This window comes from Pan paniscus, chromosome 5 (genome assembly GCF_029289425.2).
Source record: "Pan paniscus chromosome 5, NHGRI_mPanPan1-v2.0_pri, whole genome shotgun sequence".
NCBI lineage: Eukaryota > Metazoa > Chordata > Mammalia > Primates > Hominidae > Pan > Pan paniscus.
The window spans coordinates 86,707,912-86,715,380 of NC_073254.2; the positions used below are offsets into that span (position 1 = coordinate 86,707,912).

General features: G+C 34.6%; 1 non-coding gene across 1 annotated transcript; it reads right to left on the reverse strand.

The window, feature by feature from the left end:
* Nucleotides 1-6,021: 6,021 nt before the first annotated feature.
* On the reverse strand, nt 6,022-6,083 carry LOC112440232 (U7 small nuclear RNA). The gene has a single exon (XR_003028408.1). It is a non-coding gene; the product is annotated as a U7 small nuclear RNA (small nuclear RNA).
* Between the last annotated feature and the right edge of the window lie 1,386 nt (nt 6,084-7,469).

Sequence of the window (7,469 nt, forward strand, 5' to 3'; positions counted from 1 at the left end):
ATATATATATACACATACACACACACACACACACACACACACACACATATGGCTTTGACCTGTGAAATATACACTATTCAAGATAGTGAAAAATTAGTGGAATATCTGCTCTGAAAACTTGCTTTAATGTAGGGGAACCAGGCAATAACAAAATAAAAATATAAATATATAATATGTCCTGTAGTTACATGTGTTATGAATAAAATAAAACAGACTGGGGAGAGTAGAGAACACTGGGGCCCAGAAGAGGAGTTGCTATTTTATGGTAGAGGAAAGCTCTCTTTAAATGTCAACAGGAAGCTAAAGTAAATGAAGAACCACACTATGTGGATAACCAGGATAAGAATACTCCAGTCAGAAAGGGTAGCAAATTCGTAAGTTCTGAAATTGGAGATTACTTAGAGCTGCAATAAACACCATGGAGGCCATTACGGGCCTATCACAATAAATGAAGAGAAAGATAGTGGCTTGAACATCAATTATTGTGATCCTGCCTTAATGTCTATAAACAAGATGACTGTTAATACATTGAGCCTGTGTTGAGCTTTGCTTTTTATGGTCACATAGTTCAGGATGTATATCTTCACTGGGAGCATCTATCATATCAACTTGCTGTCCATTGATCTTGAAAGATGAAGCATTGTTTTTGGGTGTCTAATTTTGTTTTGAAGTTGATTAAACAAATTAGCAAAATTTTGGTAAATAATTCTAATAGAAAAAATATAATTTAAAAATAATTTTAAAAGGATAAAAGAATAAAGCATATGCATATAACTTTATATTGAGAGATGAAATAGGAATACAAACTCAATTACATATCATTGGTGGTAGCATAAATGTTTATTATGTATTTAGAATTGTTTATCATTTAACATCAATTATAAAATGGCAGTTTACAGTCATCAACAAATCTTGTTTATTAACTAGAAAAAGCTATATTTTATTACAAATGAAAAAATAACAAATAAATATAAAATAATTTTATTATTTTTCATTTTATTTTGATGACTCTGTAACAGGACTTAACTCTAGATTTATAATGCATGTTTGAAAGGAATAGAATATATCACAGATCAATATTTTGCTTTCTTTAAACTATTCTTTCATACGATCTGGAAGGAATTAATTAAAACATATTATTGCTTATGTGTACATACACATAAGCAGACAAACACTCTTAATCAACCTAGAAGCTGTATGGGATAATGGAAAGAATATAGGTCTGTGGTTAGGCTTATCTTTAACTCCTGTCTCCAGCAGTAAAATGTATACATGCTCTGGGAATTTGCTTAATTTGAACACTGTTTGAAGAATGGGGATATTAAATATTTATGACAATACCCCTCATGAAAAGATGATTTAAATATTAGTCATAACACATATAAAATAAGCATATACACTTTTAATTAACATCAGTAGTATTTTTATTGTGTACTTTTTATGCCATATTAAATAAGTCACATACATAGTCAAATACAAGGTAAACAAATGCAAAGCATGTAATCAAAACCCTGTAGGGAAACCTCATTATCTTTGAATATTATGGAAGTAATTTCTGTCATGTTTTATTAGTTTTATAGACAATGATTTAGAGGATTTCTTGTTTTCTTATTACTGAATATTAAAGGATAAGAAATGTAGCATATTCTTTGATTCCATGTTTAACAGATTCTTCAGCACTATCGTGTCAAAAATTGTTCAATAGGTGATAAATGGACAAATGAATTCAAATAACAATAAACAAATCTGGATAAGTTCACCTGAGATATATGTCAAATATCTCTAAAGTAACATTAAATGCTTAACTTATGCAATACACATCATTGTCACCTAAATATTAAAATCATTTATTTTTTCTTTTTTCCATTCTGCTTAGTGGGAAGTGGCTAGCAATATAACAAATGTCTCAAACTTAGAGCTCTACTTTGATTGTTCTAAATCATTTTATAAATTCAGTTTTAAATACACTGAGGCCAAAAAAGAGCAATAAATATGCTCGTGTTTTTGAAATAAAAAATAAAAAGTTTTTTTTTGAGTTACTGCCATGTTGCATACCATAACAATGTATTAGTAATTAATTCAATTTATATGACATGTTTTTCTAATGATCTTTCTTACATATTATTAAATGTTTATTTTATATTTAAATTATTTCAAGGTGATGAAAACTAAACAGGAATTAAAAGACTGCTCTCTCAATCTCAAGAGTAAATTAACAGTATATTATTAGTTTGTTTTTTGGAATAAATAGCAGATTTGAAAATTGTTTTTAAGTTTCTTATACTCTCTGACACTGTCTTTTGCTCTTTCTTTTAATCTCCTTGCACACACACACACACCACACACACAGAACATACAGTAGATAGCCCCACCCTTACATGATTCTTTACCTTTCACTTCATCTTACCCTTCATTATCACAGCCTTAACAACCCTCCACCTCCTATTCCTACACGAAACAGGATCAAACAACCCCCTAGGCATCCCCTACATGCACACACTACATACACATACAATTTTGGTTACTAAGCCCAGAACAACTATGAATAGTTTGTGTTCTCTGTGGTAATCAATGGTCTCTGGTGATCTGAAAGTTGGGATACATGTATGAATAAGATACCAGGTGGCAAATACTACACTAAGTATTTAGCATGTGCTTAGAGTGAAATTCACCATTTAAAGTAATGGTGTCTGCCTTAAAAAGGATCATACAAAACATCAGGAAACATTATTTATTGCTCATTACTTTTTTCTGTAAAATGAATTATGATAAATTCTTTAAAAGTCAGTGATATGTGTTATGTACTTTTGCATACTTTTGTACTTAGAACTGTATCTTTTTCATAGTAGTAGCAAAAATACATATCAATTCCTAGGCAATGGCCAATGACCTAATCACTTAATCAGCATTTAAAAAGAAATAGTCGAAAGGAGTGTAGATACAAAGGTCTGGGTAGAGGTATGTCAATGAACATACGGTAATGAGCATGCAGTGATAAGATTTTTATCACATAAATAAGAATCCACCATGAAAAAGTACTAAATAGCTGAATAGACTAAAAAACTTGGTCAGTTGATCATTCACCAAAGAGCTGGTAAAAGGGACACAATAGTACAGAGTAGCCATGGTGATAGATGAAGGATATGGATGGGACCAACAGCGTAGTCTCACTTACCGCAGTCAGCTTTGTTACTGCTATCCTTGAATGTCCAACCTATAAGCAAAAAAGTCTAATGCTGAACCTCCAGTATGGCATTATTCCTTGAGAAGTTAAAAAGCCATTCGATTACAAATCAAGTACATTGGGACCCTTTCTTCTTTCAGAGTCCACAGTTTGTTTTTTGTTTTGTTCTGTTTCTATTTTGTTTTTCTTTTCGTTTTGCTTTGTTTTTTTTGTACAGCGATAGATACCTATTATGCACATGGAGTTGCCTTCCCCGTAGGTAGAGTCTCAGTCAAAAACTGTCTGGAGGTTTGCAGCATTCCTTACCAACAGACATAACCCCTCTTCCTCCACCAAACAACAAAACAACAACAACAACAAAAAAGACAAAAACTTCCAGTGATATAAAATTTCACAGCAAAGAAGGTGTAAAATTGAACCCAATACCAAAGAATTGTATCCACACATCCTAGAGCACTGAAACTGCCTCCTAGGCTCAGCTGAAACACAAGAATAGAGAAATACTCTTTAAAAATAAGGCATTATACATCAGATAGAGTATACTCATTAAAGCAATAACCTCTGTATGTTGTTGTGCCCCCAAAAGAGGAGTGAATGGGTCCAAAAACCAAGAGAGGTAACCTGAGAGGCAGAGGTTCTGGTGAGCCGAGATGGCACCACTGCACTCCAGCCCAAGCGACAGAGTGACTCCAAGGGGGTGAAGGGGTAGGGGATAGCATTGACTTTATATACCATCTCACTCACTGGGATCTCAATGGTTTCTGTCCCTGCAAATCTGGTTCCTCAGGTTTAGAAGTCCTGGTTCCCAAAGTCAGAACACTGGCCTGAGAACACAGCAAGTGTTCCATTATATTACAAAGTTATGATTGCCACTGTGACACTTTAACTTCTTCTGTTCAGGGAACAACAGGAGAAAGGAGGAGTCTCAGCCGTGACGGGTTTGTAATTCATATCAGAAGCTGGATATAGGGCTGCTTTTACACAAAGCAGTTGGGATATTTACAGAACACAGTTGATCCACTTCGGTACCTCTTGGTACTCTCTTGCTTTGTTATAAATTTGCATGCCTGTGTGCAGCAACCCAAGCTGAGAAGAGTGCATTCTCGAGGGCTTATACCCTTCAGAATGAAGGTTGAATCTAAAATGTGTCTCTTATTAATAGTATATAGTTGGATCATGATTTTTGTGTGCGTGTGTGTGTGTTTCTTTAATCTCAGTTTTTTTATTGGAATGACTAATCCATTTATAATTCATACAATTATTAATAATGTGGGATTCACATCTGTCAAGTTCCTAGTTGTTTCCTATATGTCTTAGGTCATTAAGTTTCTCTATTCCTGTCTTCTATTAAATAGATATTTTCTAATGTTCATTTTAATTCACCAGATGTTTCCTTTTACTATATTTTAGGTTATTTTCCTATTGGTTTCCTTGAGGATTATAATTAGCATGTTAGCTATAATCATATAGCTCAGATTTATAGCAATTTATCTTACATACAATATAAAATATCAAGTTAGTTCAACTTCTTCTCTCCTCCTTTGTACTAGTGATGGTACAATTTTATGACTATTGCTGTACACAGGTCTATGCATGCTTTAAACTATATTCTTTGTCATGTGTGCCCATGATAGATTCAACTTATTTAGCTTATTGAACAGCTAGTAATCGAACAGAGAATTCTACAAATACCGTGAACCAGTAAGACATATGAATTATAAAGAAGAAGAAGAGTTACAAACTAAAACTACATTTATACTGTTTTTTAAATTATTATTTTTACCTATGTAGTTACCTTTTCCATATACTTTCTCTTTATTTCTTGGCATAGATTCAAGTCATTCAGCAGTGTTTCTTCATTTGGCCATATGATATTTCTGTACTATTTTTTACAGAGTAGGGCTACTAGCTATGAATTCTCTCAGGCTTTCTTTTTAATTAATTCAAGAATGTCTATATTTTTCCTTTATTTTAGAAGCATAGTTTTGCTGGCTAGATAATTATTGATTGACAGTCTTTTTTCCCCCAACACTTTAATATGTCATTTCACGACTTATGGCTCTAGTGCTTCTGATGATTAGTCAGCTGTTGAACTTACTGAAGCTCCCTTGTATATTTTGAGTCATTTTTCACTTGCCACTTTAAAAATTATCTGTTTTCTACTATGCTCACTCCTGGATGTGAGTTAAATCACACCCCAAACCTCGGTATCACACAATATACTTTTGTAACAAACATGTGCGTGTAGCCCCTGAATCTAACATAAAAGTTGGAAAAAAATATCTTTTTGGCTTTCAACAGTTTGACTATGACGTTTCTAGATGTTTATGTTTAAACTCTTTGAGTTATCTCCTTGGGAGTTTTTTGAGCCTTTTTAGTGTATCCATTAATGTGTTGTTGTTTTTTTTAAACACTCTTGGAAAATGAAGATTAAGGCAAAGTTTAGACTTTCCAAAGTCACAGATATTATTCCTGACACTTTTTGTCTCTCTTTTCTTCTGACACTCTCAACACATGTCAATAAGCGTGATGATGCCCTGGAGGCTACTGGAGCTCTGTTGATTGTTCTTTCTCTTTTTTTTTAAAGACTAAATAACCTCAATTGGTATATCTTTGAATTTAATGATTTGTTCTCTTGCCAGATGAAAATGTTGTACCTCTGTTTCATTTCAGTTATTATACTTTTCAAATTTAGCATTTACATATGGTTCTTTTTTAAAAATTATATTTCTTTATATTGTCATTGTAAACATCATTCTATATTTTCTTTTCATTCTTTGTGCATAATTTTCTTTAGTTCTTCGAACATATTTTCAATCTTTTTTTTTTGGTAGCAGGGAGTCTTTCTGGTAAAGACCAGAAAATCTACTAGACACATTCTAAAAGAGTTGTAAAACTGAAAAATATATTTTAATAGCTAATTTAAAAACTTTTGTCTAGTAAGTTCAACATCTGGGCTTCATCGTTGCAGTTTCTATTGACAGTTTTGCTTGGCTTTTCTTCTGTGTGTGGTTCATACTTTCGTGTTTCTTTTTGTACCTCATTTTTTAACAATCACACATATTAAATAATACAGCATGGAAATACAACCATGGAAATCAATTTTATCCCTTGTCTTCAGAGTTGTGTTATTGCTGCTATTATTATTGTTCTTTGTTCATTTAATGACTTTCCTGAACTAATTCTTCAAAATATTGATATAATTTGGATGTGTGTACTTGCCCAAATCACATATTGAAATGTAATCCCAATGTTGGAGGTGGAGCCTGGTGGGAGGTGACTAAATCATGCAGGTGGAATTCTCATGAGTGGTGATATAATTTGCCTCTGTGTCCCAACCCAAATCTCAAATTGTAGCTCCCATAGTTCCCGCTACCATCCTCCAGACACCAGAATGGTAGATCCACCAACAGCTTGAACCCTGTGCCTGGAAAAACCGCCGACACTGAGCACCAGTCAGTGAAAGCAGCCAGGAGGGAGGTTGCAACCTGCAGAGCCACAGGGGCAGAGCTGCCCAAGTTCAGGGTAACCCACCTCTTGCAACAGCATGACCTGGAAGTGAGACATGGAGTCAAAGGAGATCATTTTGGAGCTTTAAGATTTGAATGCGCTGCTGGATTTTAGACTTGTGTGGAGCCTGTAGCCTCTGTCTTTAGGCTAATTTAGGGCTGTATCTACCCAATGCTTGTACCTCCATTGTATCTAGAAAGTAACTAACTTGCTTTTGATTTTACAGGCTCATGGGTGAAAGGGACTTGCTTTGTTTAGGATGAGACTTTGGATTGTGGACTTTTGAGTTAATACTGAAATCAGTTAAGAATTTGGGGGACTGTTGGGAAGGCAAGATTGATTTTGAAGTGTGAAGACATGAGATTCGGAAGGGGCCATGGTCAGAATGATATGGTTTGGCTTTGTGTGTCCACCCAAATTACATCTTGTAGCTCCCATAATTCCCACATGTTGTAGGAGGGACCTGGTGGGAGATAATTGAATCATGGGGCAGTTCTTTCCCATGCTGTTCTCCTAGTAGTGAATAAGTCTCAGGAGATCTGATGTTTTAAAAACAGGAGTTTGGGTCTGGTGTGGTGGCTCACACCTGTAATCCCAACACTTTGGGAGACTGAGGCTGGTGAATCACTTGAGGTCAGGAGTTCGAGACCAGCCTGCCAACATGGTGAAACCCCTCTCCACTAAAAATACAAAATTAGACTGGTGCAGTGGCACACGCCTCTAATCCCAGGTACTCAGGAGGCTGAGACAGGAGAATCACTTGAACCTGGGGGGC